The 22,863-nt window shown below is 49.4% G+C and overlaps 1 long non-coding RNA gene across 2 annotated transcripts in view; it reads left to right on the forward strand.

The window, feature by feature from the left end:
• Nucleotides 1-22,863, forward strand: part of LOC125385787 — a 130,254-nt gene that overhangs the window by 28,305 nt on the left and 79,086 nt on the right. For both annotated transcript variants that reach the window (XR_007225412.1, XR_007225413.1), the window contains one exon: nt 22,628-22,721. This is a non-coding gene — a long non-coding RNA (uncharacterized LOC125385787). The remainder of the gene's footprint in view (nt 1-22,627; nt 22,722-22,863) is intronic.

Here is a 22,863-nt window from a genome sequence, read left to right on the forward strand (position 1 = left end):
AAACAATTTTGCTGAATGTAAACTACAACCGGTTCCGGTAGGGGAGTGCTGTGATTCAACGCGCGAGATAAAACCTCGCGTCGAACGAGAATCAATTGGTCACCGTGAGAAATCAAGATCGTGAACTCTCGATCGTTCGCCGGTGATCGAGAATGTGGTACGCAGTTTGTTCGACAAACTGGTGTCGAGATCGACAAATAACCCTTCTGAAACTGTTGACGCGATAAGGTTAAGAGGGGAAAAAGAATCGTTTTCAGTGAAATGTAAAAAATTAAACCAGTCGAATACCGAGTATTACGGAAAAATTGAAAAATTCTCCAACGTAAATGCACGGAATCTGGATGATTACACCAAAGGGAGTGAAACTATCAGATGATAAATGCAGCTACAATGTGTTATCTTATACAGATTTAAAAACAACAAGTTACGACCCCGAGTACTGTAATTTAATATTGAAATGCGTTCGACCTTGGTGTCCATCGATGTTGTGGGCCATTTTTTTTTTTTTCATCGATCACATCTTGCGCTTTTCGTAGTCACCAGGGCATACATATTGCTAATTGCACAGTACAGGAACAAGAATCCTGACATTTCCAAAATCACGGTGATTCCCAGCTTCTCGGTATCTTTATTGCTTCAGCGCCTATTACAGAAATTACAGCTGGGAGAGGTACAATTATTGAGATATATAATATACCGAGCGAATCTCCGAAGAAGTTGTAAAATACGTATCTACGAGATAAAGTGCCTTCTAGGAGAAAACGTACGATCTACTAGCGACAAGAGAAGAAAGTAAAGGAGGAAGCAAGTTTTTAGTAACTAGCAAGAACAGCTCGCCAACAGATTATCGACAAACACTTTCGATATTGGCAAATTGCTCTTACTGGGCATCCGTTGGCACTCTCTCTTCCTCCTTCCCTCTCCCTTTAGGTTGATCTCTGTGTAGGTTCGCCTGGTGAGCTTGCTGCCAGTCGAGAACCATGTCGTTCGCCCACAGGAGAAGTTAAATCGAATCCGCTAACTGCAGCCTAAGAACAAACCGGAAGGGACGAGAAGAGAGAGGGTGGACGGTCTCGATACGCGGCTAACTTTCGTGGAAGTTTGATGCTTCGTAAATCAATGGCCATTCGTCGGGCCACGTTAAATTATTCTCGGCTCGGCGCACCTTCCCTTCGATAGAAGATTCTATGGATTTTAACGTGGGGAGCTTATCTATCAACTGAGAGTGATTACTTCAAACCAAGACGATTTTCGAGTCGAAGAGGTGGAATTTTAGAACAACGATCGAAAAACTTTTAATCGAAACTTCCTAATTAGATTTATTCGAAAAAGATTCAAAGAATATTCGCCCGTAGTGCTTCATATTATCTGCTATTTGTAGCTAGTAATACTTCAGGGTTACATAAAGCACAAGCGTGTTACATTTGTTATCGCGCCTCTAGCTACTTCCATTTTTTCTTCCTTCCTTCCTCTTATTCTGTGTTTTCTTCTCTTGTTTGTTTCTTTTTTTTTATAATAAAATTCAACGAGCTTGCAGTCGATTCGCCTGAGCAAGTTTGCACGGCGGATAAAGTTACGCTGCATAAATGTAACTTTGCAAATGAGCCACGCGCGGAACAATGGGAAGAGAGCGTGTCTCTTCTGGAAAACTCCCGTCTCAGAAAAAATGTCCTGGAACGAGATACCAAGACACGGCCGACGACCCTCCCAACCATCTTCTTTCCTGTTATGTAAGAAAGTCGAGAGGAAAAGAAGAGTGGAAGTTTGTCGCAAGATTATCGTAACCGGTATCACCGGCGGAACGACGAAAAAATGAAGAAGGTGAATTTCTAGGGACGCGAACATTGGGTGACAAGATAGCAGACATTGAATACTTTGCTCCGAGTCTTAAGCGTCATTAATAATTCCAACGGATGATGCTTGAAAACTTTCGATCGTTACTTCCTTCTAAAGAAGCACCTATCAGCAACCACGAAACTATAATAACTCAACTGCATAGATTGGAAATATATTTGCATATGGCGGGCTCTTAATCATTAAATACGTGGCATTCGTTGGCCGTATTTTTCCAGGAAGCTGGTAGAATTTACAGAACGTGAATTCTCGTTTTCCAGTTCTCACGGAAAATACTATCGAATGAATGGAGCACGATTTCAAGGTGCACGGTAAAGCTGAAAGCCCCGTAAATACGGTTTTTCACGTCGTTTTCGGGTGCAGGAAATTTGCCGAAAGGGCAGAAACAGGATGGGCAAAAGGGCCAGAAACGAAGGCAGATCGAGAGAAAGATAGAGACGCAATACGTGGTTCATTCAGCGAGCTGACCCCCGCGGTCGAGGGTAAAAGCGACAGTTTAAGCCCATTAAGATATTTATGGATTGGCCTTCCACGCTAGCGAAATGGGGGTGAGTAGATATAGGAGGGCGCATACGAGGGGTTGGCTATTCAAAGGTCTGACGGCACGCGACTATCCAACGATTCCTTTCGCTCCGACGTCTTTCTCGCCAACCGACATCAGCACGAACACCTTTCGGGGGTGGTGCATCTTTACTCCACTCGGTCGAACGGTGAAAAACGAGTCGGTGATTTATGAAACGCTGTTGGACGAAGAAATCTCTTTAATGGGATGTCTAAACGTCTCAATTTCGACGCTTAATACGCGTTCTAGTCGACTCGTACAATCTTCATTTTACTTTCGAAGTTGATACGAACGTTTTCGTGTCGTGATTCGATCGTACTTGAACCAATCCACGTTATTTTCCATTTATCACCGGGCGAATTTTGCTGGCAACGCATCAGCTCTTCGTCGGTTTCATTTTAGCTTCAACAAGCTGACCGCGTACTCTTTCTCTCTTCCAGTATTCTTTCTCGGAAGCGTTGCAAATGCGTAAAAAATCTGGTTAATTAGTATTAGCGCGAAGAGTTTAATTAATTCCGGGGTTAGTCGAATGAGGACTACACCGACAGTTTGAGGTCGAACAGCACGTACGAACATCAGTCGTTAGATCGCATTAACGTGCACGAGTATTTTCCAGTTGGGCACGAACGAGATCTCGCATTCTGCAGACGCGCTCCTTTCTTCCTCTTTAATAAGAGCCGCCTGTGTACACTGTACACGCTTGTATTTCGACTTCCGGCTGGCCGGAGTCCCCCGGTGCCTAACAGAGATGCATTGTGTGCAACGAAGCACCTGGCACGCGCCAGCTCCTGTCTTTATGTAGCCGCCCACTCTCTCTTTCTCTCGTCCTCTCTCTCCTTTCCTCCCTGCTCTCCGGTGTGCACCACCTTCGCTCCATCGTTGGAGCTGTTTCGCTCGTACTCACGTACCGTTCCCCCGTCCTACCACCCACACGTGCGCGCGAGTCGTTATCCTGTGGATATCCTCCGGACGTCTGCCTTCTCCATTCGAGTTCCTAACAAGATTTTCATCTCAGATATCTCGAACTCGGTTAACCGCGCATGGACTATTAGCGATAAAACTTGTTCGGTAAGTTCGTAATTCAGCTCTGCTCAGGAGGAATAAATGTATCTTAATAAATACGATCAAACAAATTTCGTTTTCCTATGGCCAGATAGAATGCACTCATCTGCGGGCAAATATCCCTCGTGCAACGTATATCTCGACACGTTATCTTTATTTCAGCGGTACCGCGAGTTATGATGAAGTCGTCGTGTCGATCAAGATTGCGACGCATGCAAACGACGAATAACTGAAAGAACCTTCCTCCCCTCGAATACCATTCTCGGGTGTTACAAATTGCTCAACGATTTCCCATGCGAAATCATGGAATCGCTTAGAAGATTATTTCGTTTTCGGCGGCATGATGCGTCGGCTAATTATACGTCCCGTTAAGGAACGATCCCTCGGTAAATAAACTGATCGCCGTAAAGTAGTCTCAAACTACCCTCATATAACTGGAAGGGTCGGTCAGGTCTGGGGACGTCCTGACATACGATCGCAGTCGCTTGGCACGCGTCTACGGTGCCTGTCAAAATATGCGTCGAACCCCTCTCTTCCGTGACTACTCGTCATCCTCGACCCTTCGAAGGCCAAAAGGCACGTACGTACCTCCACCCACTCGGCGTCCCTTCACGCGTCTGTCGTCGATTTCCTTTCGAAAACCCTCCGTTTTAGGAGTCGCTCGTACACAAGCAACCACGCTATACATGTTCACTCAGTCGAAGCTTTGATTTTTCATCGAAGAAATATACACCCCTATAGCTTCTCGTGTTTCTGTTTGCTCCGGGGGTCGCGAAGAAAGGTCGTGGGGATCTTCTCTATTAATCTTGGGGACATTCCCAGTTTCTGTGAGACAAACACGTTCGATTGATTTACTATCGAAATATGCGAACGTTCGTCACTTGACACCGATAATTGTTATCATCGATTTTTAGCGTGCTCCCCCTCAAGATAATCGTATTATGTATTTCTCATTGATTCGTCGGAAATTGTTCTTGCTTCTTAGAACCCGTATCATTCTCAATAGTCTAGACTAAAAGAAATTAAATCGATCTGTGGAACGTTGTTTCCGCCGACCTTTCAGACTCCTTGGAATATCAATCGCGCGTTCTAATAAATCGTATCTGAGAATCAGCGTGTCTCCGGCCACGCGTGAGCGTTCGATTAAGCGACAGGAATATAAACGGGATACCTCTCGTTTCACAATCTATTGACATTCGATAGTTAAAACGAGTACTTGAACATTATTATTCGTTCTGGGAAATATCGACTCCATGGAACGACGAGCTCAAACATTTTCTAGAAATAGACGCGTTCGAGGAGAACGATAAGATAAGTTCGCGAAATGGAATCTTATCTAGGCGCCTGGTCTATCTTCGTTTTCTTTTTCGCGTAGAAAGCATCGGCGTTTTTTAAAAGGGGTAAGAACGATAGGCGAGAAACGTTGCCTGCCTCTTATCGCTCGTCATCGTAATTAACGCGTACCGTCACGCAGCTGATAAAAATCGTTCTAGCCGCTCGTGACTCACTATGTCGTTTGCTTCCTTATGGCGACGCCGTGTCACCGGAAGCTCTTAACTTTTCCGGAAATTAATAACGTTTTAATCGATTCTTTAAACGTCGTCGCGTTAATAGAAGTGGAAAAACGCCGGCTACAAAAAATTTCGTCTGATCGCAATCTGGCAAAGTTTGAGAAACTCGTAAGCCGAGGCTATATATTATCAAACTCGATTAATTGTTTTCCACGCGATATCGAGAATTAAACGCTTAATCGAAACGTTGATAAATCACGTCGATCGTGTTTTCCACGTACCAGAGGAAGACGAAACACTCGTCGTCCTGCTTCGCCTCGTGTTATTCCGTTCTTTTCTTTTTTTTCTTTTTTTATACGCCGCCTTAACAGAAAACCTTGCATTCGAAAGATAATATCCGTTTTCGATTTCGTTTCTTTCATCATAAATCTTACAAGAAGAAACAGATAATCGATATTGCGGCGACGATAAACAGCCGCAGTGGTCTTATCGCGGTCTCTACGGAAACCTGTGAAGATAGGTCAGTGACTAGCCAAAGGAATTTACCAAGAAAAGAATTATTGAGAACACAAGCTACGCAGGATAAGGAGAAATGGATGGTGATTTCTTTTTCTTGGAATAAAACCGGGCCATCGTAACTCGGTCGAATGACAGAGAGAGGGTTGAAAATGTCGTATATACTGATAAACGTATGCCATTTAAAGGAATTTATCGTACCCTCTCGTCGTTGTTCTACGCCCCGTGAAAGTCTTCTTGATCTATCTCATGAAAATGTGTAGAAAGATCACTTTTACCGTGACGCGGGAACTTTACGCACAGAATCGAGGTATTGCCAAGCGATTCATTATCATTTACTGAAAATTATACGATACAGCTAATTACACAATATAGCTATCGACCTATCGACGTTTTTATATGATCAGAGATCAACGGATATCTGTGAAACAGAAACAGGCACGAGAAGAACCGAGGAAATCGCCAATGTATTTGCATTAATAGGCAGGTTAATATTGATGCGCGTACTAATCCTATACCGATGCTGCGAGATATCAATATTGATAATAGCGTGCGAATCTTTGGCGGTGCTCGGTCATCCGTAGTCTATATGTATCCGCAACGAATCAATGGTCGCGCCATCGAATTTGTACCGTAGCAGCCGCGACTCTATCATTACTGGTCAGCCAGCCCCTGAATTCGCGCTCTTTCACCCTTTAATAGCCGACAATCATACACATCCACGTTAATAGGGAAATAGACTCTAAAGCGACTGATCAAATGGTAATCTTGATTGCTTTGTGAGTTTTACCAACATCGCCTTCTTTTTTATTTAACTTCAAAAAATCTTCTATCTGGACGAGTCGCTGGCAACCAGTTACCGGCAAAAGCTTCCACGTAGCGATTGTAAAACTCGATTTCCCTGCGTCTCGTGTTCAGTCTCGAATAAACACTTTTTTAAACAGACACTTGCGTGCCGCGAAGCAATGTCGCGATCGGTCATTAACGATAACGAATATTATGCTTCTCTATCGTTTATTCCCCATGGTCGTTGTTGCCCAGCTGTCAAAAGAGTTTGATCTTACCCGATAACGTCGCGACATGGAGGAATCCATCGTGTGACCGGTTAATTCACTGAATGATAATAATAATTTGCACGCGGGTATAGAGCGCGAAGAGAAAAGATACGAGGTTTGCGGACGAAGGAAATGATTACTTACACGAATAAATGATAGGATTGCACTTTCCAAACGACGAGAAATCCATTAACGCGCGGTTGCCTGAAAGCCAGAGAAATAATTCCATCGATAATTGAAATGAAAAAAGTACAATTTTCAAGTCAGATTAACCTTTAATTGGTTCCGTGCTACAGCATTTTAGCTCTCTCAAAGATTATACCTCCATTTGTTTATTTATGTTTTTAACGTTTTAACAACTTTTAACATTGCATCGGAACCAGGCAGCAAAGGGCGGATGAACGAACAAAGTGCATTTGCTTCGTCCCAAATACGTTTTGCGTGAATGCTGGCGTTTTGCAAAAACGCGCTGTCTATGGAAGGATATACAACACCGAAACTCTTCGCAATCAAGAAATAAATTCGCGAGAGCCTGGCGTGCGGAGCAGGATGCGCGGAGTAGGGCGTGCAGAGCAGCCGTGTCTTTGCTCCAGTTCTTGCCTTATGGTCGTTCGGTTTCGGTGGTGCAACGGTTCCCCGTTCTTTTGCGACGCGGCGGTGATTTGTCACGTGGTGGGTGGCGAACGATTACGTTGCATTTGCAATTTCACGCGGCACTCCTCTCGCCTCGCCGTTTCTTCTGATCTCTTTCCTTGTGCTCGCGCGATCCACCGAATACCACTTTGTTCGTCTTCGGCCCGCAGGCTCCGCGCCGTCCTCTCTCCCTGTTTCCGAAAACGCGCCACGATCTACGGAATTCAAGAAGTTTTGGGGAACGGGGGCAGACGGTGGCCAAATTACTCGGGCCGCAGATGATTGTCTCCGTTTCGTTCCGACGGCTCGGCACCACCCTGAATGTGCCAGCTAAATGAGAGCGTGACAAAAACACCTGGAGAAACCGTTCGTTCTATTAAACTCCCGCTCTAAGTTTGCCCGCAGCGCTAAGTAGCGACTGCCGCCAACTTGTGACAGACGTTACGGCGTAATCGTCGGTTTCTCCTCGATACCAATCGGATCTCGAGGCTCAACGATTTTCAAAATTCCCAGAGAAATCGGACAGCGCTCTCTTGGGCGGAGGCGCGGCCAAATCTCGCAGATTGAAATACTGTAAGTTCGACGTGCGCGTCGCAGTCATTTACGCGAGCGCATTCGTTTCGCGCGATTTTCTCTTACCAGATGATAACGGTTGTAGTATCCTCTTACACGGCCGGGCCATGCGCTAATGGAGAGAATTAGCAGGGCAACGCGTTCGCGCGCAACGATGAATCGGGAAAGAGCCCGCTGTGGCGATGACCAAATTACTCGCGGCGCAGATGATCGTCTCTGTTTCGATTCGTTGCTCTTCTCGTCGAGAGAACTGCGCTCCAGATAATCTGTCAGGACCGCAGAATCCGGCCGTGGCCCTGCCTGGGAACGAAGCGGTGCGAACCAGACGAACCGAGGGTCATCGACCAGAACAGAATGGCCCTCGTTTTTGCGGTCCGCGTAATGTCGTGCTCGTAGACGAACCGCGGATTAGCAGGATCGTCCGTTCGATCAAAGAACCTGCTGGCAAAAACTGGCTGTTTTTGGTGAAAACAGGAATCGTTCTAGGCTCTTTTCCCAGTTTCTACAAAATGGCCCCTGTTCCTTGGCTATCTTTGCACCATTTGCGTTAACCGAACGAGTACTCGAGGAGGAACAAATTCGCCAGACCAGGACATCCGTGTACCTAATATTCGAGGGCGTGAAACGATCGTAATGTTGGAAACGTATCTATTAGTCGTCGCGTGCAAGATGCCGCGTGGAGTCGGCATCGTGACACGATTGTTGATGCATCGTTAAAGGAGCGCAACGATCTCTCCATCCCCGAGATAGAGAATTGCGGAGAAACAGTTCCGTAATAGTAACGAGTCGTCGCGAGCAGCGAAGAATTCACCTCTCTCCGCTCACGAGAAAATATGTTAACAGGGAAGCGTATCGGGCATCCCGGAAGCCATTGGCCGGCGCTCGCGTTATCTGTTTCAGGTGCATTGAACGCATCTCGACACGATGATGATACGAGCGCAACGGAGAGCGAGAGAAAGAGAGCAGCACGAGTAATGGTTATCAGCCGCGCGTGCCTCCTCCCCGTTCGATAGGAACTTTTCTGTTGCTTTTCATCGAGGATCATTCGAGAGATTCCAGGACTCACGTTATCAGTCGTCGCCGCGTGTTTGCTTTTCTCTTTCTCTTTTCGCAACTTTTGAAATGCCATGACCGGATAAACGATCGCGCGACGAGTAAATCCTGGCCGTCTGTCCCATGGCGAGTAGAATCCGGAGCAAACTTAAAACGCATAAAATAATAACTTTAACGAGACGCTACGTCACCATGGCTGCATCTCTCTCCATCCTTTGTCACGAAAACGATGCTTCTTGCTAGACGTGAGAAGGATCCGTACTAGGCAATCGCTCGAACGTGGTTCGATCGAACGAAACGATCCACATTCCTCGGTCGGATAGGTCCTTTACCGATCCACGTACACGAGAGATGAGCCACTTATACGGACGACGAAGTCTCGATTATGACCTCTCTACGTGATACGTGCGTGACTATCCGGAACGGGAGGTAGGTTGGCTTCCCGAGGGATGATGTCGGACCATTTAGTCAAGTGTTATAATTGCTGACACCTGCATAATGGAACGATGGATCATTAACGAACACGAGTAGCTTAGACAGACGAGATACGGCAAACCGACGATTCCACGACATTTCCGTTTTCCTTCTCACACAAATTTTTCATCTAATCCACGAAAAGTTTCGAGTGCCGTTAACCGCGAGAATTTTCCAACAATATCTAACGATATTATTCGCGTTAATCTCCCGTCATTTACCAACATCGTGTAGAATCGAGCAACAAAATGAAGTAGAAAACGAAAGAACAGGATATTAAGATTTCACAGGGACTCGAGGCACGCTTCGACTCCATTTTCTACGAGAAATTTCGTGCAAGCTCGACGATATCGTTATCACGAACAGACATATTTCGCCGTGCTCTCGGGTGGAAGGTTATGGATTATTTAAAGATTTCCGTGCAATCATCACGCGAGCCGTGGCGAGTCTGCGAGCGAAAATAATCGTAGAAGAGGAACGACGTTATACTCTCCACGTATATCGTGATCCACTCTCCCTCTCTCTGGCTTGCCGTGTGTTTACGTTGCGGCTACGGGGCACGTGCATGTACGCGACTACAACTGCAATTGGCGTGTACGAGCGCGCGCCCGAGCTGCGTTCGCCCTCGCCCCTTCGCTCCCGTAGGGACGTTCTCGAGCATTTCGGTTAGGGTGATAATTGCCGTTAGTGTTCCCTGTGACGCACGCATATGCTCGACGCGCCATTGCTCAGGTATGCGCCACGCGATCCCGTCGACGCGTACGTGGTCACGTTAAGCTCGATTCCTGGTTCGTATCGGCCCCATCCTTTCCGACACGCCCGCCATCATCGATTCCAACGAGATATCTTGCCAACGCCGACCATTAAGCGTTTGATCTTTCGCAGGATGGGCGTTGAACCGCTTTGTTACGCGCGACGATGCCGATCGTGTTTGATCATGTGCGTTCCGGATATTGAATCATGCCGTAATACCTATTCAAGGCTGTCCGCGTGCAAGTATTAGGACGATTAGATGCTTTGACATCGATCTGTCGCTGCCGTGGACTAAGTACTAATCGATTCTTCGATGCTGAACGTGCCACAGTGATTTCGTCAAGGAAATATATAAAAATCGAGGGTTTCCACTGTCGATCGATGGTATTATGTCGAGTGTCGAGTTATTGGAATTTACTCACGTATGATCGAATTAAAGATATTTCGACAAAAGGAGGCAATAATCCTTGGAACAGCCGTTCTTTCATGGTTGATCGTGTTGTTGGCAAAGTCCTGCTGGCGTCCATGGCGTCCAGTTGCTTGGTCGATCGGTAGCGCTCGATCCACGAAATCGCCGTACAACCGAGCGAACATTTATTTCTCGTGCTTGAAAGGACAACGAGAGAGAAAGAGAGAGGGAAGGAAGTATGGTAGGGAAGAAAGAAAGGGCAAGAAATAGAGGGGGATGGAGGATAGTGTAACAATACGGCATATGGCGCGTGCTCGTCCAGAATGCAATGGCAGCAACACGCGATGCAGTTCAGCTGCCGACCGCATCATCGTTCGGTTCTCGCATGAACCGAGCATCGAGCTGTCTCGGGTTCTTCCTTTATTCTCCTCTCCTTTTGCTCTTGTCCCTTTCTTTCATTCATCCTTTCTCCACCAACTTTCTTTTCGTCTTCGATCTTTCGTCTATTTTTTCATCGATTTCACCTCTGTGAGATAGCACTAACGAGTACTAGCCCCTTCGAATCTCTCTTTCTAGTCTCCTCACCAAAGAGATCGAGTCTTTGGAGGTTGTTCGCAGGGTTTCTCGCGGGACAAAGTTCTGGCATCCCGAGCCGGGGCCCCCGGGGCGAGAAATTCGAAGGATCCCGAGCACGTTGCGTGCTCCCTCTCCCAGCGGCACCACGAGATATTAAGAGCTACCTACGTCTTCGTTACGTACGTTAGCTCGCCTCGGCCCACCCATGCTTGATGGCGAGACGAAAAGCATTACCCCCGAGGGCAGCCGCGAGCCCCGAAACCAGCCTCGTCCCGTCTCTCTTTCCGTGTCCCGCGTCGCGGTTCCTCTTTGTCAACTTTCCAATCGCGGCAAAATTCCATCTTCTTTTCGTCGAGCTTTGCATGACGCGGCATCGTTATCGTTTAGGAGAACCGATGGATACGAGTGGCCGTGTACAATTTCTAGTCGGACAAAAATATGAAGACACAGGGAATGGAGCAAAATAATACTATGGAAGCTAGAGAAACAAACAAGACCGTATGAAAAAAGAAGAGGCTGTAGTTTGATACAGCGAGTGCACAAACGCGCAGGATTCTCGGAGAAATCTCATTCCCTCGTAGCTCGAATCGTACAAACGCGCAATTAGCATTTGGAATAATTTCGCGATACGCAGAGGGGCACGGCGAAAGGGGAGTAAAATCGTAGTGGCGCGTTTCTCTCGGATCTGTAGCGAGAGAGGAAGGACGAGAGTAAAAAGGAGGACGGGAGAGAAAGAGGGGCGGCGGTGTAATGGTGTTGGCCTCTGCATCGAGCACGGTGGCTGGTCGCACCTGTCGCGATCACGGTGGTCTCGTCCAACCGAGAAAGAGACGCCCCCACGGCTCAAACGGGTCCCGAACGAGTTCGGTTCCGTTCGAAATTCCTTCCAATTTCGCTGGTCTTGTACCACGCTGCACTCGACTCGTTTCGAATCTTCGGTCTAGAGCTAGATCGCCGGAGAACGAGCGGGGGACTTTATTTTAGAGGGGAACGTAATTCGTTGCTCGTCAACTAGACGAAACAACCAGGGCAAACTTTACCGGCCGACAACTTCGTTATTTCTTTCTCTGTTTGTGCGCGAGAATTTCGCGCTTTAGAGAAGTTGCCGAATGATCATGAGGTTTCGTATGGCGAACGCAATAATCGTTATTGTTAACGCCGAACTTAATCAAAGCTTGGCCAGCTTCTCGAGTAAACGAACGCCACGACTCTGTGTAATTCGCTCGCGATGAAGTAACTCGAAGAAACCGGTGAGCGCGAGAAGTTTAATGAAGTTTGCTTCGGCGTACCGTCCTGCTGCAAAGTTTTTCAAGCAAATGAGTCACAGCCCGAGAGGATCGGTGAGATCGAGTCGTTGCGCGAGTGCCTGAATTTTCGGCACCCGATTCGGCTTAACAGTTTTTAAGGTCATTACGAACCATTTAGACGCGCGCCGCTTGCCCTTTTTACCGTGGCTAACGAAGACATTATAAGCGACCGCTCCTCTCCTCACTCCTTCCTATGGCTTTCTTTTTCTGTCTCCTTCGTCCCCTTGTACCTTCAACTTTTCGTTCGTCTTTTTCCCACCCCCTCTTCACCTTTCACTTTGCACGGCCATCCTCTCTTCACCGTGGCCATTACGAGGTATCGTTAATGCGGATCCTGGCGGTACGACCAGCGAAACCATCGAAAAATGCGCGTTCTTTGCGTTTCATTGTAGCGCGGAGAGTCGAACGCGGTGGACACCGTGTGGTGGACCGAGTGAAAGTCGAAATCAATCTGCGATCGATCGTTGGCCGATAAAGAGTATGTCGGTTCATTTACGCGGCGAACACGAAACACTTCGTTCGTCGATTACTCTCCAAACGAAACGCATACAGGCCACGTTGTAACGCGCGATACGATCTAGAATCGGGCGAGAGATCGTCCAGCGAGAGTGTCGCGTCCTTTTGAAAACGGAGTCATTGCATCTTAACCGCAATTAAAACGTTGTACGCGCATCAAGAGCCGCTTATCAACTTTCGCCTTGGATCTTTTCCCGCGGGGCCGGTGGCTCGGCCAGAGTCGCGCTTATCAGTTGCAACGAGATCTGCCGGAGGAGTCTGACATGATTGCATAATGCCACGCCAATAAGAACTCTGCACGACCACGCGAAACGGGGGAAGAAAAGAGGACAAAAGCATCGCAACGATGCGTCATACTCGACGAATGGCCGCGTAACGTCTGTCCGTCTCTCTTTTTCTCTCGGCGCACTCCTCTCGACTTCGTCGTTCCTCCTCGAACGACGACGGCGCGGAATCGATCGTGCGGATCGATCGACGACAATGCTCTTTCCGAAGCGTAGCGTATATACGATTGCATAACGGTACACGTCAGAGTACAGCGCGCGTACGCACACCGAGAACGCGCAACGAAAATCAGCAGGACGAGTACGCGACGCGTTGCGCACCGAGTTTCAACGAGCAGCACAAAAGGAAGCGATCGCACGTCATACTTAACGAGGGCCCGTCCTCCCTCCCCGTACCCTCATGCTCTCTTTTCCTCCCTTCCTCTCTCGTTCACCTCCTCGTCGTCTCGATCTTTTTTCGTCTCCTCCTGCCTTATTCTTTCCCCCGTCAGCTCGTAGGTTCGAATCTCTGTTTATCTTTATCTCTTTTGGTTTGGTTTGTCGGCTCGCGGCTCGGCACCGTGATTACAGGGTACCCGGCACTCACCTCGGTAACTCTGGTGGTCCTCTCTCCTCGTACTACCAGAGGGACGATGCGCAGCATCCTCGGCAGGAGCAAGGAGGACCCTACCTCCCGACTCTTGGCGTCTCCTCTTCTTCTTCCTCCCTTCGTCTCAAATCTTCTCCTCTTCTCCTTGTCTTGTTCTCTTTTGCTCCTCGTTCAACTCCGTCGTATCCTCCTTACCTTCTCCTCTCCCTCTTTCCCTCTCTGTTTCCTTCACCTGTCTCCGTTCTCTACGTCGCTCCGGCTGTCTATCTTCTCGACTCTCTTTTTCATTCGTCCCGTTCGATATTACTTTTCTATCTTCATTGTATTTCGCTCGGCTTTATTATCCTCGTCATTCGCGCTTTAACCTCGCTCCTCTCGTCCACCGTCGAACCCGTCCGTCCTTTTCCTCGTTCTCTTCCTTGCCCTTACTTCTTGCCACTCGGCCTTCTTACTCCACCGATCTCCACCTCCTTCCCCTCCCTCCTCTGACCGCCCTTCGTTCGCTACTCTCTTCCTTTCTTCCTCTGCTCGCTTCGCTCTCCTCCTCTCCCCCGGCACTAACTACCTGTGTCTTATTAGCGATACAGTCGGGGCGAAAAGGTAGTCTTGCTTGCGCCGCTGATGTGTTAATCAGGTGATTCCAAGCGCCGCCGACGTTTTGCGCGCGCACGACACTTTTCTTGCCACTACGAGCGATTCTCTCTTCTCGCTTCCACGTAACACCACCGGATCTAACCCTTTTCTCTCTTCCACGCGTCTAGTTTCGCGTTTACCAATTCGTTCGGTTACGACGTTGTCGAACCGTTTTCAATCGGTGTGCCCGCTCAATATCGCTGTATCGACTGCGTGCGACCAAAACAAGCATGGAACTCGTTCCAATCGAGTCGTTCGCGATGTTGAATTGTTAAGACTGTTTCATTATCCGCCGATTGCCGTTTCGCAACTGACTTCCATCCGCTCCGGGCAAAGCTGATTAATTAAATAAGTCGAGGGTCTCTCGCTAAAAATCATTACCGCCCAGATGATGGATTAACGACCTCGTTTCGTTTCCCCAGTCGCTATAAAACAAACGGGCGTTCCAGTCGATAATTCGTACGATGAAATATTCATTCGGCTAAACTATCGTATCTTTAAGCAAAAAAGTTTTAATGGCGCAAAATCTTTCATAGCAACAAGAATAGCTTAACCGTGTTACTTACAAATCGAATATCGCTGTTCCAAATAGACCGAGGGTATAATCGAATGCGAATTCGAGAAGACGCTACGACAATGATCGCCATTCGTCGGCTTTTACGCTCGGAATTTTCGAGTCTCGATCGCAGCTTCGCTCGCGACGCTCTGTCCGAGTTACCGTTATCGGTCGCTCGTCCATGCGAGACGTTTTTCGAAATTGGCGATGAAAGAAATACGACCACGTTCCACTTTCTAACGATTGCGACGGTATTGCTCGATCGACGTGGATGGAAAAAATTCAGGTGCTCGAAAAACGAGATAACAAGAGCAGGGGTAGAAAGAAAAGAAAGGACGGGAACGAAGTTTCGTTGGCTGTGGAGAGCATGAGCCGAAACGAAGCGGCATGGCCCCGTAACGAGGAGTTAGTCTTCCACCTGTGGCTAAAGGAGAGAGTACTCCGATTTTCCATCCCCTTCCAGGTCCGGGCGATCCTATTAGGAGTGCACGCGGCGATGCGCTCGCGGACTCTAACGAGCCGTGAGAGAAAACTGCTGCAGCCGGTTCGGTGGTGGCCGTGGCCACCACCTCTAATCTAAAGTGAATTTCAGCCGCGAACCGGCGCCGCGACGCAGCCGATTTATTTTCCACGATTTTATGACGACCATCCCCTCGCCGCCCTCGTCTCTGGCATCCGACGTTGGCGTTACTGGGGCGGTTTTGGTTAGCGCGCAAAATGTCCTGCGGTTCCGGCGCCGGAGTAATGCTTTCGGTGCCAATTCGCTTTAATTACGGCCGGCTGTAATTATCGAGTTCGGCTGCAAGGAACAACGACCGGGCTCGATGCTGCCCCGAGAGACGTTCACTTTTACCGTTTGCTCAAATCGTTTAATTGCACGTCGTTTGCGTCTACTGTTTTGAGGTCGTTCAAACCACGTCCCACCCTCATCCCTCTGCCTTTTCACCGCGTTTACTCTATTGTCCTTAAGTGTCTTTCGAAAATCGTTGCATTTCGTCGTTAAGGAAATCGTACGTGGGTCGAACGACGACGACACGTTTTGTCGAGGTGCTGTATTTATTTTCCCCGGCTTGTCGAGATAAATCGCCGCCGGAATTGATACTCGGCAAATGGATGCAGTTCGCGAACCGTTCTCCTGCGTGAAATCAGATAGCCCTTTAGCCAGAAACGTTCCTCGGTTGTATCTTCTTGCCTCGCGTCCCAGCCAGCGAGATTTGGAAGGCTGACAATTCACCGTCGACCGGCCCCAGAGTGTCTTTATTCAAAGTAACGATCCACGTAGCCCGCCCGGGAGAGGATGTCTCCATCGAGAGAGCGACAAGCGTGGCGGCCAGCTCCGGGATCCGGCGAGAGATCTCTCGGTCGGTGGACGATTTTACGATCACGCTGCGAAGCACGGTATACGCGGTAAATTGTTGCCGCGCCGTTAACACGGCCCCGAATAGTCGCGTTAAAGGAGACGATGCGCGCATCATTCTCTCGGCTGAAATTAAGGGATAATCGGGACGGAGAGCGAGTAGAGGATCGCGTGTACCGAGGATAAAACCGGACTCTCACGTGTCGACCTGCGAATCGTCGCACCTGCGAGTTTATCAGACGGAAGAGGCCATAGAGTCACGGTAGCCGTCTTCGAGTCTTAAACGGTCAGCGGTAGTCGTACACTGTCCGTTCCGGGCTTATCGCCAGGAACGCTACCAAGGTAGTTTGAGCTAGCACTCGTGCTTCCACCGGTCGGAATCATTCTATCGGGGAGGCCTTAACGCCTCGTTGAATCTCCACGGAAACGTTCGCGTGTTGCCATTTTCTGGCCATGTTCGTTTGTCAATCTCTAGCGAGCTTCGACTCGGACGCAGAGAAAATGATAAAAAGGAGCGGGAATAAAGAAACAGGTACGCGGGAATCCACGGTTTGGAGTCTAGAGTTTTCAAAGTCGACGAGAGAGGTTGTAAGTTTCGTCTGGAGGTTAGGCGCTTTGCCGGGACGCGAGAACCGACGGAACTCCCAGCGTAATTAAGGGAATTAAAGAAAAAGTTTCCACGTCGTACGAGAGCTGGCGCGCGGCAGGAGCGAGTACATTACGCGCAGCCGAGGCGACAAATGGCATTCATACGTCGTCGTCGCTGGATAAAAAGCTGCAGGAGTTAACGATGTACCGGAGGACTTCATTACCGCAGGATTCCCGCCTTCCCTCTGGCTCTTCCTCGCGGCCGCCACCCAGGGACGTCATTTTGATGGACCGTTATTTATTGCGCGCTTTATAAATAACCGTTAATCGATACCGAGTTCTCGTTGCTTGTTTCGAACATTCGCGCATTAACGAGTCTCCAAAAAAAAAGACGGATTCGACATGGAAAGATTTTCGGAAACGAGCTCGAACTCTGGTCGATTCGGATTCTTTTTCGTCGTATACGGGAAGGGAATTCAGCCCGGGACGAATTCCTCCGCGAATGCTTCCTCGTCTAGACGATTCTCTGGCGCGTGTAAATAAGAATACAGAAAATTCGTGGAAAAAGAACGAGTTCCCCTGGAACGGACTATTTCGGTAGGATCCGTCGGAGCCACCGACATTCTTGGATGCGTTCGGGCCCAGAAGTGACAATTCCGATAACAAATACACAGGATTTACGAATTATGGCGCGCGGCTCGATGCCGAAAGCGGTGCGTTCAGAGAGGGAAGAATCGCGTTCGGACCAAGTCGAGTTCGCGCATAAATTCGCCACGTCTGGGAATACTTTTGTATGAGGGCGCATCCACGGAGCGAACGGGGGTCCCCGAAAACGGCGCTGTGGCCGGTGTCGGAACGAAGCGAACGAGGCACCGTGTAAGAAGAAAGAACGAAAGGGAACGGGAGTCGCGGAACGTGTAAATTCCTGTGTGGTCGTTTCCTACCTTCTCGTGCCACCTCCTCCGACCACCGTGTTTCTCTCTGTCCCTTTCCTCCCTTTCTCTCTTTCCCCGGACCGCTCTTCCAGCGGCGCACAGGCCGATTTAAATATCAAAGGCGGCTTAAATCTGACCTATACCACGCTGAATCATGTTACCTCTATAGACTTATAAGGGATTTACCAGTGCGCTATTTCGAGGGAACTCCTCTTAGCAGCGTGTTGACCGAGGCGCTAACATCCGCCGGGACAAAGGCGGCCACCGCGATCCTAACGATCGTCCCGGGGAGAGCCGAGGGAGAATGGAAATATGCATTCGTCCTTGGACCCTCCTGTGAGAAAGTTCCTGATCCTGCTTGTCGCTAGCGCGCGCGAGCCTCGACCATCCGCTCGTTTACTCGGGCGCAACCGCGACTGTCTTATTTCACCGAGTGCAATCCTGCTCGCTGCTAGTTCTCTGTAATCACCGTTACGCTTCATTTACACGTGCCTCCCCACGGAACGCGATCCAGCCGGTTGCCGCTCGATTCTGCGCTCCTTTGTCGTTCCATCTGCGATCGAAATTGCCTCCTTCGAGGCGTTCAACGCGGTATCCAGCGTCCGTGACTCTCCCACCCAGCATCTTGTTAAACGACTGCTTATATTACGGAATTTATGACACCCTAATTACGCAAAAACCAACGACGAAGAATCGCGTTTACGATTTCCTCTTCTTATTTCAGATCCGTCTTATCGACGTCGAGATTCCGCTTCGAACGAAAACTGTCGCCCTTTCCTCCCCGCTTTCCGGGCCAACGGCGCGCGACTCCTCCAGCACCTGTGCAATCGTCTCTTATCCGTCGAGGATATCCGCCAGACCAGAGAAATCGCGTTTCCTTCAGGCACAAACAAATTTGCTTTCTCGTCGTTCGAGGACTATCACCGATACGGATTTCCGCGTGATCCTCGATTAGGAACGATCAACGAGGTTCACAAGGCGATTAAACAATCGTGCTAGAATCCAGGGTGCGAGAAACGTGCACGCGTTGAAGGTGGTACAAGACGGTTTGTGTAAAAGGTCGTGGCAAATGGTAACTGGTCGAGAAACGAAACGAGGGGAAGAAAGATGGCCGGTGGTTGTCGTTGGGCCAAGCCTCGAACCAGGTTATATTTTCTCCCCGTACTGTACCTTATTTGCCGATAATCACGAACGGAGATCGGTCCTGGGTAGACAGGGTGATGGCTATTTTAGTGGGTGGAAAATTATATGGCGGCTTCCACAGGCTCTAAAATGGGCAGCTCTTCGGTTACGAACTATAATAATCATTTCGTCGGATGAGGAAGGAGCTGCGGCAGTGGTAGAAGAAGGGGAACACGAGTGAAAGAGTAGGGGTCTGGGATACGCAGGCCTATGTGTATACGAGTCGCTTCCAAGCGTGCCGATGTGGTAGTCAACATATTTACCGGCTCGTTAACGTCTCGTAGAGAGAGGACGACGTTCCCCCCTCAGGGTATCTCGACGTCTCATTCTTCGTTCCTCCCCGGACCCTAATACGCACCCCCAATTTAGTAGTAACGTGACTAGAAGTAAGTCGTTTAGCGGCCGACTGTCGGTAGGCCAGCGTCGTTCGGGTAATTAATTTTGCTCTCTTTTTCGTAGCGCGCATAGAAAGTGGCGGCGGCTAGGGACTCCTTCGATTCCGAGCGAGCACGTGATCGCCGCGCGACGTAGCAAAAATTCCTTCCCTAATTGAGATCTCGCGGTGGCCAAGCGCCGGGGCTGATTACGGCATTCCAGAGAGACTGTTGCCGCGCGCGTGAACCGCGCTGATTGCCACGCCATGCCGCAGAAGAAAGCAGGATCGAACCGCGGGCTAGAAAAACGTCCGGACGAGAGAACCAACGAAATAAATTCGTTCCACGCGCTCTTTCTCTTTCTTTTCGCCAGCCGTGATGTGGTAAGCGTGCATAAATAATAACACGGGTAGAAAACGGACTCGAGCGGTTCGAACGATCCGGTAACAAGATCGCCGACACGAAGCGATCGAAAAATTTATGAGCGCGATCGTCGGAAGGCGGGGTTGGCCGATGCGGTGTCACAGCCACGATTACGCGTCGGCACCCTCCCACGGGAACAGAACCGTGAGAATACTTGTGCCGGCTCTTTATCACTACCGTATCGTTTCATTCCGTCTGCGAAACGAATTCTCCGGCGGATTTTCTTGAATAAAATTTCTCGTTTACAGAGAAGAGGATGGAAGCTTCAGGACCGTTGTACACATAGAAATTAGTAGATAATTTAAAGCTTGGCGCAATCGCAACACGACAAAGACGAGAAACTACGATGGCGATTTCTCGGTTTTGGATCACTCTGTCCCCTTAACGAGCCAACACTTTTCCAACTTGCTACGGTTAACCCAGAAGACCCTCCGCGGGTCCCGGCCCACGGTGATTTTTTCCCTTTTACTCGTTTTTGATTGGCAGCGGAGAGAGGGAAGGGAGACCTATAAAGGGCCGCCGAAAAATAAGACCAAGCAACCCCTTCCCAGCGTTCCTCTCCTCTTATTCTCTATCGTCCCCTTCCTGTTCCTCTTTCGTTCGTTCTTCGTCCAGTGGTCCGTCTCTTCTCCAGTTTTCTCCCTTTCTCTTTTATTTTCTCTCCCCTCCTCTTGCGTGGCCCTACCTCCTCCGCTTTGATTTCGGTAGGTAGAGAGGCTGCGGATTGACCGAGAGGGAGCAGGGCAGAGCGAGAGAGAAGGAGAAGAAACGAGGAGGCCCCCGAAACCGGGCAGTGTGTAATTTTGCGCCGGCTTAGGAAAACACGGCGGCCACCCGCGCGTTTCGCGAGCGGCGGAGATTTAAAAATAAAAGGCCTCCTCCGTGGGTGAGGTCCAAGGGGAGTCGAGGGGTGCAAAGAGAGAGAGAAGAGGGCCAGGCCGATCGCAGCGGCCACCTTGTTCTCCATTCGGGCGTCTCTTTGTCTCTCCGAGGCGAGAAGAGAGCCACTTTGCATTCCCGAGCTACGCGCGTGCTACTCGCCGAAAAGCTCGATGAATCGTGCAACGCTGCGTTCGATCAACGATCGACGCTGCCGAGTATTTTTACATCTCCAAATCGCAGCCGTCCTGTGCACGCTCGAACGGTTGTTTGCCATCAGTTTTTGGTCGATTTCGAAATTACCGGGTTGATCGTTCGTGCAAACCTACCGCGGAATAAATTTCCGGCCAGACGAGCCGGGGTGATTTCGCCAGAGTGAAAGCGCCTGAAAATATTCCGACCCGATTAAATATTTTCCAGCGGCGGCAGCGTTACGAGTACGCTCGTCGTTCGACGATTTAATAGACAAAACTTCGGGAAGGTCCGGTTACGTATTCCTTCCTCGACTTAGAGATCGCGATTAGGGGAGTTTTAGGGGTCAGACGGGGGAAAAGCCGAAAATCCTGGTTGCTCGCGTTTTCTCTCTTACGTTTTAATCCGACGCGCACGTATTTCCACGCTCCGTGTGAGTGCGCCCGTGTACGTGCTCCGATAATGGTTTGCGCCGCGGGAGAAAAGACATTTCTCGCCACGTTGCGCCGGGGCTCTCGAACTCTTCGGAGCATAACCACTTTCTTTCGTCTCGAACCGAGAGAAAGGAGCCCGAGGTGTTCGCGGGATTCTTCCACGCCTTCTACCATGTCCTTATCCTCCTTATCCCCTTGTCGAGTCGTCGTATGAAAAACTCCGTATCGCCTGCCGGAATCTTCCCGAACCCGTGGCTACCGTCCAAAGTGCAAGCTTTCTCTCGGACGCGAAATATATTCTCTATTATCGTTTCTCGCCACGGGCTTTCGGTGCTGTCACGCAGAAACGCCCCACTCCCTCGTCACTCGATAACGCCTCTTAAACTCGAAAACACAAATCCCACGTTTCCTTTCTCGTCACTCTGACTCGCAACTTTTGGCTCCCACAAGAAGCCCCCGTTGCTGGGAACCCAAGTAACTCAATTTACGGAAGAATTTCAAACCATCGTATCTCCGCGATCTTCGGTTCTACCCGTATCGACGAACATATTACAACGCCTTGTCGTCGAACTATCGAGCGGAGGTCCGGTTGATGTTGGACGGCTTAATTTCGAAAGCAAAGTTGACGGTAGACAAAATTTTGTCGCGCGAGTCCGAGGCCTCCGTGGATGTGTTTACTCTGCGCCGTCACTTCGTGCTTGTTCCTTTTTCTCGCGTTCTCTTGGCCCAGGTAACCAGATACATCGGCGGCGGCACGCCGTTGTTGGCCAAAAGGGACCCCCACGGCGCCGATGGCGCGGTGGGTCCGCATACGTGCTCTCCTCTCCACGATAGAGACCTCGCCTTTTCGCTCGCCTTATTTTTTCCACGGCCGCCGATCGATATTCTCTCGCCTGTCCTCTCCGTGCCGACCGCCGACTCTCGGCCGTACGCGTGCATTTAGACCACCGATTGCACGCAACGCGTCCACAGTTTCAACGGCCTCTCCGCTCCGCTTCCGCTTGCACAAGTTCCTTCGGTAGTCCGGTTTTTAAACGAGGTTGCAATGGTCTTTGCAGCGGCACGAAAACGGGAATTCCAACCGGGAAATACGAACAACCGGGCTACGACTGCGATCTTTGTAATTTCTCGCTCGAGGCGTTCGAGTTATTAACACGGACTTAAATGTTGCTTCGCGCCGGAGAACATTAACAATGATGGTACGCTGCGAAGCGGATAATACGAACGGTTGAGCAACGTGCTCGCTGGCGAACAAAGTACCGGCTGTAATGACGAGCCTGGTCCCGAAATAAAGTACCATTCGGTTACACCGTAGCCGAGCTAATTTTCTCCTAATTGAAATTTCAGGTTGGAAGTAGGAATTCGGAGATCGGGATCTGAAACGGTTGCGCCGCTTAGACCAAGGCTACCAGAGAGAACAAGGCGCCGTGGTTCCGTGGAGGTAATCTAGATTTCTGAACATCGGCTGGCTGCAGTCAAGCTGGCCGCGTCCTGATAGTACAATACGATATCCGTGATTTGAATCTTCGAGCGTCGTTGTCTTACGATAACGGGGCGAACTATTCGCGATAAGGCCAATGCAG

The sequence above is a fragment of the Bombus terrestris genome, chromosome 10, assembly GCF_910591885.1.
Source record: "Bombus terrestris chromosome 10, iyBomTerr1.2, whole genome shotgun sequence".
NCBI lineage: Eukaryota > Metazoa > Arthropoda > Insecta > Hymenoptera > Apidae > Bombus > Bombus terrestris.